Raw genomic sequence first — 12,595 nt, forward strand, 5'->3', positions numbered from 1 at the left:
TTCAAAGAAAGGCTGCGCAAGGAGACGGGCGACTCACCCAAGAAGCATTCTGGAGGGGGAGGGTGAACAGCCAATGGTCGTGGTCCACATTGGTACCAACGACATAGGTAAAAAGAGGGATGAGGTCCTGCATCAAGAATTTAGGGAGCTAGGTAACAGATTAAAGAGCAGGACCTCAAAGGTTGTAATCTCTGGATTACTCCCAGTGCCACGTGCTAGTAAGTATAGGAATGGGAGGATAGAGCAGATGAATGCGTGGCTAAAGAGTTGGTGTAGGGGGGAGGGTTTTACTTTCCTGGATCACTGGGCCTGCTTCTGGGAAAGGTGGGACTTGTACAAGTCGGACGGGTTGCACCTGAACCAGAGCGGGACAAATATCCTTGCGGGGAGGTTTGCTAGCACTGTTGGGGGGGGTTTAAACTAACTTGGCAGGGGGATGGGATACAGAGGGGAGCTGAAATAGGGGGGGATGTGCTGCCAATTATAGAGAAAAAAACAAGTCAGCTTGGTAGACAGGGCAAATATATAAGGGCAAGGCTGGATGGCATCTATTTTAATGCAAGGAGTCTTGCGAATAAGGTGGATGAACTGAAGGTGTTGATAAACACATGGGAGTATGATATTGTTGCTATCACGGAGACATGGTTGAGGGAAGGGCAAGACTGGCAGCTCAATATTCCGGGGTACAGAATCTTCAGGCGAGACAGAGGGGGAGGTATAAGAGGAGGGGGTGTCGCAATATTAATTAAGGAGTCAATTACTGCAGTAAGGAGGGATGATATATTAGCAGGGTCCTCTAATGAGGCCATATGGGTGGAGCTTAAAAACAAAAAGGGGGCAAGCACTTTGCTGGGAGTGTACTATAGGCCTCCAAACAGTCAGGGGGAGATAGAGGAACAGATATGTAGGCAAATCTCAGAGAAATGTGCAAATAATAGGGTAATAATAATGGGGGATTTCAACTTCCCCAATATTAACTGGGATAGTCAGAGTGTGAAAGGCTCAGAGGGTGTAGAATTCTTAAAGTGCATCCAGGAGAGCTTTTTGAGCCAGCATGTAGAAAGTCCTACAAGAGAGGGGGCGGTACTGGACCTAATTCTAGGGAATGTGGCCGGCCAAGTGGAAAAAGTGCTAGTAGGTGAGCACTTTGGTGATAGTGACCATAATATGGTAAGATTTAAGGTGGCCATGGAAAAGGACAGGGATGGGCCGGAAATAAAGGTTCTAAATTGGGGGAAGGCCGATTTTAATAGGATAAGGCAGGATCTGGCCAAAATGGACTGGGATCAGCTACTTGTAGGAAAATCCGCATCGGAGCAATGGGAGGCTTTCAGAAGGGAGATTGAGATCATACAATGGCAACATGTTCCCGTAAAGGTCAAGGGTGGTTCCAAAAACCACAGGGAACCTTGGATGTCAGGGGATATACGAGAATGGATTAGGAAAAAAAGGAGGGCTTTTGGTAGATACAAAAGGCTAAAGACGGAGGAAGCCCTAGAGGAGTACAAAAAGTGCAGGGGGATACTTAAAAAAGAAATTAGGAGATCAAGGAGGGGCCATGAAATAACACTGGCAAGCAAAATAAAGGAAAATCCGAAGATGTTTTATAAGTATATTAAGGGTAAGAGGATAACTAGGGAAAAAATAGGGCCCATTAGGGACAAAAGTGGCAATCTGTGTGTGGAGCCGGAAGATGTAGGAGGGGTTCTAAATGAATTTTTTGCATCTGTTTTCACTATGGAGAAGGACGATGTAGACATAGAAATAGGGCGGGGGGACTGTGATATGCTCGAACATATTAACATCGAGAGGGAGGAGGTATTGGCAGTTTTAGCTGGCCTAAAAATGGATAAATCCCCAGGCCCGGATGAAATGTATCCCAGGCTGCTGTGTGAGGCAAAGGAGGAGATTGCGGGGGCTCTAACACATATATTCAGGACCTCTCTGGCCACAGGGGATGTGCCAGAGGACTGGAGAACCGCTAATGTAGTACCATTATTCAAGAAGGGTAGTAGGGAAAAACCGGGGAACTACAGGCCAGTGAGCCTAACATCAGTGGTAGGAAAATTATTGGAAAAAATCCTGAGGGACAAAATTTGTCTCCACTTGGAGAGGCAAGGATTAATCAGGGATAGTCAACATGGCTTTGTCAAGGGAAGATCATGTCTGACTAATTTGATTGAATTTTTTGAGGGGGTGACTAGGTGTGTGGATGAGGGTAACGCAGTGGATGTGGTATACATGGATTTCAGTAAGGCCTTCGATAAAGTCCCGCACAGGAGACTGGTCAAGAAGGTAAGAGCCCATGGAATCCAGGGTGCCTTGGCACATTGGATACAAAACTGGCTTAGTGGCAGAAGGCAGAGGGTGATGGTCGAAGGTTGTTTTTGTGACTGGAAGCCTGTGGCCAGTGGGGTACCACAGGGATCGGTGCTGGGTCCCTTGCTGTTTGTGGTCTACATTAATGACTTGGATATGAATGTAAAGGGTATGATCAGTAAGTTCGCGGATGATACAAAAATTGGTAGGGTGGTGAATAGCGAGGAGGGTAGCCTCAGTCTGCAGGACGATATAGATGGGTTGGTCAGATGGGCGGAACAGTGGCAAATGGAATTTAACCCGGAAAAGTGCGAGGTGATGCACTTTGGGGGGACTAACAAGGCAAAGGAATACACAATGAATGGAAAGACCCTAGGCAAGACGGAGGGTCAGAGGGATCTGGGTGTGCAAGTACACAGATCCCTGAAGGCGGCGGAACAGGTGGATAAGGTGGTAAAAAAGGCATATGGGATACTTGCCTTCATTAGCCGAGGCATTGAATATAAGAGCAAGGAGGTTATGATGGAGCTGTATAAAACACTGGTTAGGCCACAGCTGGAATATTGTGTGCAGTTCTGGTCGCCACACTACAGGAAGGATGTGATCGCGTTAGAGAGGGTGCAGAGGAGGTTCACCAGGATGTTACCAGGGCTGGAGCGCTTCAGCTATGAAGAGAGACTGGGCAGGTTGGGTTTGTTTTCCTTGGAGCTGAGGAGGCTGAGGGGGGACATGATTGAGGTGTACAAAATTATGAGGGGCATAGATAGGATGGATGCTGAGGAGCTTTTTCCCTTAGTAGAGGGGTCAATAACTAGGGGGCATAGATTCAAGGTAAAGGGCGGGAGGTTTAGAGGGGATTTGAGAAAGAACTTTTTCACCCAGAGGGTGGTTGGAGTCTGGAACTCACTGCCTGAAAGGGTTGTGGAGGCAGAAACCCTCACAACATTTAAGAAGCATTTGGATGTGCACTTGAAATGCCATAGCATACAAGGCTACGGGCCAAATGCTGGAATATGGGATTAGATTAGACAGGGCTTGATGGCCGGCGCGGACACGATGGGCCGAAGGGCCTCTATCCGTGCTGTATTACTCTATGACTCTCTATGACTCTATGACTCTAAGTCCTCCCATTGGTCCTAATGGGGATCCGAGCCAGCCAGTCAAAAAGCACGGGGTATTCCCCACACGAACTGATGACTGGCAGGGTTATGCGGACCCCCACCCATGTGCTAGCCCCGGTGCTCACAGAAGGTCAGCTCAGAGAGGTGAACCGGGACAGTTTTGTCAGGAATCTGTTTGAACACCTTAAACAGATTCACTGGCATGCTGCTAGCAACATGGGAAAACAGCACCGGAGTAACCGACTGCTGCTAGAACCCAACAGGCACCACGAGTGGGAGATAAGGGATCAGGTCATGGTGAGGAACTTTGCCCGGTTGGAAAGTTTCGAACCACTGTATATGGGGCCGTACAGCATTGTGGATAAGGCAAGACCCATGGTCTATGCCATAAAGATGCCCCGCCGCACAAAGTGGTTCCACATTAATCAGTGCAAGCTGTTCAAAACTGAGAGTGGAGAGCGGCCAGCAAGGGCGAACCGTGTTAAAGCTAGAGATCATCAGCCTGCAGCTGTGGCAGACTCACAGACCGCAAAGGTGGGGGCAGTTGATTGTGTGACTGGAGAGGCCCTCCCACCAATTAAGTGGGACTCAGGTACACCCCCAGTAGCCGGAGCATCAAGAAGGTCTCCTCGCATACCACAGCCTAAACTACCGTGGTCACCCGAGTATCAATTTAAACGGTCCAGCCCCAGGAGAGCCCTTAACAGAAAGGGAAAAACCAAGGTCAGGGACCAGTCTAAGGACACAGATCCCCAGCCTGCCACCCCCAAAGGTGAGGGACTCACAGGAGAGGTACGTTGGGCAGAGAGAGAGACAAGGGTCCCCAGCCTGTGGCATCAGGCTGCGCGGAACCCACAGGACAGGGTAAGGACTCGGCAGCGACACAGAAAGGGGTAGTGTGCTGCAGCACAGGAGGGCACACTCCTCCGGTCAGTTGGGAAATGGAAAACCCCCCAGTTCTTTTAAGAAGGGCTCTCCAGGTCCGGTGGCACAGGTCACCTTACGCCCAATCGTACAAGCTGCCCAGATTCCACAAAAGGCAGAGGCCTAACAGGGATTAGCCTGGCCGTCCGGAGATGGGCGGCAGATGTATATAGCTTTTAGTTCAAGAATGTTTTTACAGTTTGGTAGTTTGGAATTTTTAGATAGTCTAATTTATAGTTTATGATAAGCTTAAGTTTTTGAAAATTTCGGTAACTATGTCAGGCCAGAGAAACTTCTCGGGACATGGCTATTTTGTTTGTGTGTCCCTACAGAAAGGAAATCAGCATGAGAAAGGTTCTGCTCCTCCTTGCCCTGGTAGGGGTGAGCATCGGTGACCGAGGAGACGTGGAAAACTCCCACATCTATGGGTGCTCGGGAGAGAGAGCACCGATCGTTACCGCAGGGGGTGGCGAACCGGGTGTGGAGGAGCTCGCCATTTATTTCCATGAGGGAAGGTGGCCAGGGTGGCTGGGGTCTAACTCGACTCAGTACTCCAGCCAGATTGGGTTCACGTACGGGGAGGCCTCCATCCCATGCCTCAGGGTACAGATCGTTGCTACAAGGGTCAGCGTCACTGAGGGGAAACGTGTGTGTTTGACATGCAAGGGACAGATTCCCCTGGATAGGTGGTGGCGGCTCAGAAAGCTGAGCAAGGATACAGGAAGCCCCGCAGTCGACTGGGAATGATTGGGGAATAATACCCGTCGGACGATTAAAGGGACCTGAGGGGGAGTGAGTGTGTGCTGGGACAAGTGGTGGGAGCCGGATCAGGGAGTTTATGTTTGTATGTGGGGGTCAGAGAGAGTCTGCCCCACAGGCACAGCCATCATTTTCCACAGGCAATGGCAAGATGCCGGGGAGGGGATGGGGTGGGATTCTAGCCTGCATGTGTGTGTGATCCCACACTCCCCGATCCCAGTCAACGCCACCGAACTCATAACCCGCCCCCGGAAGCCCCTGCCCATGACATCACGGACTATAGTACAGAGGTGTCCTACCACCACCAAGGGACCAGGGAATGGGTTAGTCCTAGTGCCAACCGACAAGGTACTATACCAGGGGGTACACTATGCAGTAGCTTCAGTGATCCTAAACCTTACTGAAGTACACTTACCTGTATGGTGTCCTAAGGAGACAGAGCAGTTGTACCAAGCCCTGCTCAAGGAAATGTTTAAGAAATTTTATGAATTCGACTTTGCCAATGTGGACAAAGCGAAACTGTACAGTTTACATCCTGAGCATAATATGGGCGCTGTTACGTCCGTGTATAAGACACAGACTGCGGAGAATGGTACAATAGGTGTTTACTCAACGTGGCTCAGACTGCAACTGATCTGTACAGATTACTACTCAGCGTTATATACAGGTGTGGTCACTGCCGGTACTACAGTATACATGAGCTGTAAAAAGTAGTTCCCCCCTTAAAGGTACATACATTACAATTCCTCCCCTTTTAGATTAACAGTACCATAACACTCATTTAACAATTAAATATCAAACTAATTACAATTAACACTTTTAACATGCAACATTAGCTGAAAATAGTCTATTTATAAATTCAGTCTTTGGGGAGGCTTCCTGATCCTTTCTGGATAGCGCCTTTCCCGAGTGTCTTGCTCTTGGTGCGGAGGCGATTCTGGCCCCCTGTCATCGGTTGGTTCATCAGCTTCCGATGCTACTGTTTCTGGGGTAGATGCTACCTGTACGTTGGGTTCATCACCAGGTACGTATGGGCGAGGCATGGGGTTGACTTGTTCCTGTGACTCTAGGATCTGGTCAGCATGGCGTCTCACGATGCTCTCCCCAACGTCCACTGTGTACATTAGTGGGCCCTGCCGTGTGCATATCGTTCCTGGCTGCCATTTTTCTGTTCGGTAGTCGCGGGCCAAGACTGGTTGCCCTACATTGAAGCTCCTTGTTGGCTTCTCATGGATGTGCTGGAATTGCTTACTCTCAACATCTCTTTGTACGTTTGGTCTGAGCAAATCCAGGCGAGATCTTAACCTTTGGTTAAAGAACATCATGGCTGGGGCCTGGTTGGTGACTGCATGTGTCGCATTCCGGTAGGCGAACAGGAAATTGTCCACCTTGTGCTGCAGCGGAATGTTGTCATTGTACATAGCCTTTATTGCCTTCATAAAGGTTTGTACAAACCTCTCAGCCAATCCATTTGTGGCTGGATGATACGGGGCGGATGTGTAATGCCTTACCCCATTCTTTTTCAAGAACCTCCGGAACTCTTCGGACACAAACTGTGGTCCGTTGTCGGAGCAAATCTGTTCTGGCAAGCCAATCCTGGCAAAAATGGTCCGTAGGACTGCAATAGTTTTCTCCGTGGTGGTGGAGGACATTTTGATGACCTCAGGCCATTTTGAGTGCACATCCATGGCTATTAAAAACATTGAGTCCATGAATGGACCAGCAAAATCAATATGCACCCGTTGCCATGGAGATGAGGGCCACTCCCATGGGTGTAGAGGGGCCTGTGGTGGTGCATTTTGGACTTTCTGGCATCCTGAGCAGCTCTTGGTCAGGTCCTCGATTTGTTTATCGATTCCCGGCCACCACACATAAGCCCTGGCTAGGCTTTTCATTTTTACCCCTCCCAGATCACCCTCATGAAGCTCATTGAGCACTCTATCCCTTAACTTGGGTGGAATTACCACTCAGGATCCACACATCAAGGTCCCCCAGCACACTGACAGCTGTTCTCTCCTTGTCGAGAATGCTGGCAACAGTGAGTCGCCATGTGCTGGCCATCCCTTCACCGTCAAATCATATACCCGAGACAGCGTCGGGTCATTTCGGGTTTCCTTTTCGATACAAGCGTTAGTTACCGGTAGGTATTCAACTATAGTCGAATGGAATATTTCAACAGGATCCACTGCTGGTGCTTCCTCCGCAGTAGGCAGTGGCAGGCGTGATAGCCCATCAGCATTTCCATGCTGTTTCGTGCCCTTATATTCAATCTCATAGTGGTGCGCCCCTAGAAAAAGTGACCATCTTTGTAGTCGTTGCGCAGTCATCACCGGAACGCCCTTCTTCGGATTAAAAATGGAGACAAGAGGCTGGTGATCAGTCAGCAAGGTGAATTTCTGCCCGTGCAGATAGTGATTGAACTTTTTCACTCCCCACACTAGGCTGAGGGCCTCCCTGTCAATCTGGGCGTAGTTACGCTCGGCTGAGGTTAGTGATCGTGACGCAAAGGCTATTGGCCTCTCTGAGCCGTCCGAGAATTTGTGCGACAGCACCGCTCCAATGCCGTAGGGTGACGCATCACATGCCAACCGAATTGGTAATGCTGGGTTGTAATGGGCCAATACCTCTTTTGGTGTGATTAGTGTTTTGCTCTTCTGGAAAGCTCATCTACATTCGTCACTCCACTTCCATGGCACCCCAGTTTGCAGTAGGGTGTTCAGTGGGTGTAGTATTGTAGACAAATTTGGCAAGAACTTATGGTAGTAGTTTACCAGCCCGAGGAACGACCTCAGTTGTGACACATTTTCCGGTGCTGGAGCCTTGACTACTGCCTCAATCTTCTCTGGGGACTTATGTAACCCCTCTTTATTGATAACGTGGCCACAATACGAGATTCGTTTTCTAAAAAACTCGCATTTGGGGCGGTTAGCTCGGAGCTCATATTCCTGCAATCAAGTGAGCACCTGCTCCAGGTTGGCAAGGTGATCACTGTCATTTTCGCCTGTGACCAGGATGTCGTCCAAATAACACTGGGTCCCTGGGATCCCTTGCAGGACTTGTTCCATTGCCCTCTGCCAAATAGCCGGAGCTGATGCTACCCTGAATACCAGCCGGTTGTATTGGTAGAGACCTTTATGGGTGTTGATTGTGAGGTATTTTTTTGATGCTTCTTCTACCTCCATTTGCAGATACGCCTGGGCCAGGATCAATCTTAGTGAAGCGTTTCCCTCCAGATAGCGAGGCGAAAATATCTTCAATCCGCGGAAGTGGATATTGTACGGTGTGAAGGACCGGGTTCACTGTTACCTTAAAGTCCCCACAGATGCGAACCTTCTTTGATTCCCCAGGCGTGCTGCTCAATGACTTTTTCATCACAGGGACGATGGGTGTAGCCCACTCGCTCCAGTCTACCTTGGACAGTACACCTGAACGTTCCAGACTCTCCAGCTCTGCTTCGACGGCTGGGCAGATCGCATAAGGTACCGGTCTGGCCTTAAAAAATTTTGGGCTTGTGTTTTCTTCAATTTTAATCGTCGCTGTCATGCCTTTTAGTGTTCCGAGTCCTTGCTGGAACACTGCTTTCGCGTCGCCCAGGTGTGACGTCGTCATCCTTTTTGTCAGCCACAGTCAGTGCCTGTATGGAATGCCAATCCAGTTGTATTTTCCGGATCCATTCACATCCCAGTAATGGTGGTCCTCCATCTTGCAATACATACAGGTCTAGTTTTGGTGTTTCCTTACCGTTATATATAACGGTCACCCTTATTGTTCCTTTGGGGTAGACTTTTTGCCCAGTATACGTCTTCAAAATAATTTTTATGTCTCTCAAGGGTATGTGTGAGAAAAGCCGCTCGTAGTCCCGTCGGTTTATGACTGTTAGGGCTGATCCTGTGTCCAATTCCATCTTTACCTGGACTCCTGCTATCTTGAGAGTGACCCAAATGGTTTGGTGATCCTCCGTTGTGATCACATTATGTAGTTTCAGACAACTCAGTCGCTGCTTTCGGAGTCGTTATCACTCTTTTGTTCATCTGAACTATTCTCCGTCATCTTATGTACCTTCTGGTACTTTCCTTTGGTAGGTTTCTTATTGCTGGTTTTCTTTCCCGACCTGCAGACTCGTGCTATGTGTCCTACTTTTCCACACTGTCTGCACACTTTGTCTTTGAACCAGTAATCATTCTGGTCGTGTGTTGTTCTGCCGCAGCGATTGCACTTCGCTGTTCCATATGACATTTCGTTTGTGCCATATTCTTGCGGTCTCTGTTGTATCTCTGCAGCGCCCCGTGCTGCTGCTTCATATGATACTGCAATGCTGAAAGCCTTTTCTAGCGTAAGGTCCTTTTCAGATAAAAGCCGTTTCTGGGTTCCTTCAATTTGAAGCCCACACACAAACTTGTCCCTTAAGGTATCTGCCAGTCCTGCTCCAAACTGGCAGTGTTTCGATAGTTTGCGCAGTTCTGTTAAATAATCAGCATTGCTTTCATCCTTATGCTGGTTCCGTTTGTGAAACTTGAATCTTTCTGCTATCAGCAGCGGTGTGGGGTTTAAATGTTCCTTTAGTATCGTTACTATGTCTTCAAAACTCTTTTCCATTGGCTTCGTTGGGGTTACTAGATTTCGTAATAAACCATACGTCTTTGCACACATTAAATTTAACAATACTGACGCTTTCTTGTCATCTGACACCTCATTTGCCTTGCAGTACACCTCTATTCGTTCGACATATGTAGTCCAATCTTCGACTTCATTGTCAAATGCGGTGATACTGCCACTCTTCGGCATTTTGGGTGTGGTTTAAAATGGCGTCTCCCAATGGCTTAAAATGGCATCTCCCGCGCTTTCCTTCCTCCCCCGCTGCTGCCGACGCTGCTCCCGGCGGTTCTCGTGGCAATGGCGGCGCCCTGTATGTTTCGCGCGCTTCTCCTGCGCTGCTGCCAACGCCGCTCTCGGCGGTCCTCGTGGCAATGGCGGCGCCTCGAGGGTTTCTGCGCGTCTCTCTCTCCCTCTCTCCGACGCTGCTCGGCCCCTGAACACTGGCTGTCCCCTGTGCGCTCTGCCCTCTCTCTCTCTCCTCCGTCGACGCTGCTCGGCCCTTTGCTGTGCCGCTCGGTCGGGCTCTAGCCCGCCGCTGTCCGGGAAGGGTCTGCGCACTACCTGTTGCCAGCCCGTTTCGCTGGACCACCTCGACTGGAAAGCCAAGCCTGGCTCTCGACAGCCTCCCCCGCAATTCTCGAGTCTCTGCTGGATGACTGGGCGGTTGCCCGTGGTCGACGCCCGAGTCTCTGGCCTTGACCTCCAATCCACTGATCTCCAGGAACGAATCCCCGGGAGGTGATGCAGAGTTGCAGGTAGGTTCGAACCTGCCTCGTCGCCAATGTTACGTCCGTGTATAAGAAGACACAGACTGCGGAGAACGGTACAATAGGTGTTTACTCAACGTGGCTCAGACTGCAACTGATCTGTACAGATTACTACTCAGCGTTATATACAGGTGTGGTCACTGCCGGTACTACAGTATACATGAGCTGTAAAAAGTAGTTCCCCCCTTAAAGGTACATACATTACAGGCGCGGGGAGACCAAAGGAGGGGAACCTGGAACGATATTTTCACTGCTTATAATACAGGATCCTCAGTAGTAAACAGCCTAGACGATATAGAGTTACAAACCCAGATAAATGGTTTAAAGACCCAATTAAGAAAAATCCTAACAGAGGAGAACACAGTGGTAGGCTCAGAGCTACATGAGGACCAGGCTATGACGGTCCATTTAAAGGAAATAATTGCTGAGCTGGAGAGACACGCCAAAACAGTAAATGCACTCATATGGGAGGACAGGAATGCTTCGGATCAAGCTGCACAGAATGAGGTGTGCATGCTATACGGGGCATAGTTGCTGGGCGAGGGCCACAGCAACCTGGAGGATTTAAAACAAGGTTTAGTCCCCTCCTGGATTAGCAACAAGCACCTCGCAGCCCTCCACCCGTTTAGTAATTCGCTGAGCCCGTTGTCAGCTCCGCCTAGCCTCTGAAGCCTACCCTGTCCCAGTAGATTGTGGACGTTCCAACCATACTATCATGGGGATAGTAGTGAGGATGCCGGTCATGGGTGGGATGGCCCGACCCGCACTGGTATGCAGGGTGGAGAACATTGGGATCATTCAAGGGGGTGCGCACGTCCGTTTCGCAGAGGTCCCACCTTATGTCATAAAGTGGGAGTATGCTATGACAGGTACACACCTCTCCAGGTGCCGGAGCCGGGGAGCACACATAATACTGTATCCCCAGCACTGGAATGCCTATTCGAGACCACAGTGCGGGTTTAAAGCTGCTGGCGCACAACCTGTGAACTGTACCATGGAGGTAATGGCACAAGGCCATGTTCCCCCACAGGTAGCATTCATAGCGGGTGGGACATACTGTGTCACCACAAGTGCGCCTCACTACCGGCATGGACAGCACATCTGGTGTCCGGTGAGTGACAGCAGTTTCTGTTTTAAACCCGAGGCAGAAGTTCAAGTGACCTAGGAACGGATTGTACCCATCCCTGAACCCTCAACTGTTCACCTCACTGTCAGGGAAAATATCACCAACCTGTGTACACAAACACCCCGAGACCCGGACCCTGTGTACACTCACACCCTGAGCCCAGGACCTTGTGTACACACTCCCTCCGGGCCAAGGGCCCTGTGTACACACACACACCCGAGCCACGGACCCTGTGTACACACACACACCCGAGCCCCGGACCCTGTGTACACACACACACACACACACACACCCGAGCCCCGGACCCTGTGTACACAAACACCTCCGAGCCCCGGACCCTGTGTACAAACAGACTACAACTGAAAAATGACGGTTGTGCGGAATGACGCACTGCTCTCGAATTGCTCTACGTGCTAACGTTGTGTGTGGACCCGTAGTCTGTGGCAGAGAGGGAGAGACAGGTTCGGCGGGCGGAATCGGCAATCTGGGCCCCGCCGCTCCGCTCTGGGCAGGTAAGAGGTCCTCAGGGGGAGGAAGCACTTGTGGTCCTGGTTTCATTCATACCGAGCCGGGGAAACTCCGCCACCGAGTGGCCAGGTGGCGCTCTGTGAGGCTCGGGGAAGGAGAGAAAGAGCCTCCCGCAGGACACCACCATCCACCCCGTCCCCGGAGGACCCCCTCCCTCATCCCCGAAGCACCCCCTCATCCCCGGAAGACCCCACCTCGTCCCCATAGGACCCCATCCCCGCAGGACCCCCCCATTTTCCGCAGGACTCCCACCCCCGTCCCGCAGGACCCCCCCACTCACTTCCGCAGAACTCGTCCCCGCAGGACCCCCCTCCCGTCCCCGAAGCACCCCCCCCCCCTCATCCCCGGAGGACCCCACCTCGTCCCCACAGGACCCCATCCCCGTCCCACAGGACCCCATCCCCGTCCCGCAGGACCCGCCCTCTCGTCCCCGCAGGACCCCCCCTCTCGTCCCC

At 50.7% G+C, this 12,595-nt stretch overlaps 1 long non-coding RNA gene across 1 annotated transcript in view; it reads left to right on the forward strand.

Annotated features, from left to right (window-relative positions):
- The first annotated feature begins 12,017 nt into the window (after window positions 1-12,017).
- LOC147115082 (uncharacterized) overlaps window positions 12,018-12,595 on the forward strand; it is a 24,430-nt gene continuing 23,852 nt past the window's right edge. Inside the window, exon 1 of the long non-coding RNA XR_015079046.1 lies at window positions 12,018-12,124. This is a non-coding gene — a long non-coding RNA (uncharacterized LOC147115082). The remainder of the gene's footprint in view (window positions 12,125-12,595) is intronic.

The sequence above is a fragment of the Somniosus microcephalus genome, chromosome 7 (genome assembly GCF_052327205.1).
Source record: "Somniosus microcephalus isolate GS21.2 chromosome 7, FLI_Smic_1.0, whole genome shotgun sequence".
Classification (NCBI taxonomy): domain Eukaryota; kingdom Metazoa; phylum Chordata; class Chondrichthyes; order Squaliformes; family Somniosidae; genus Somniosus; species Somniosus microcephalus.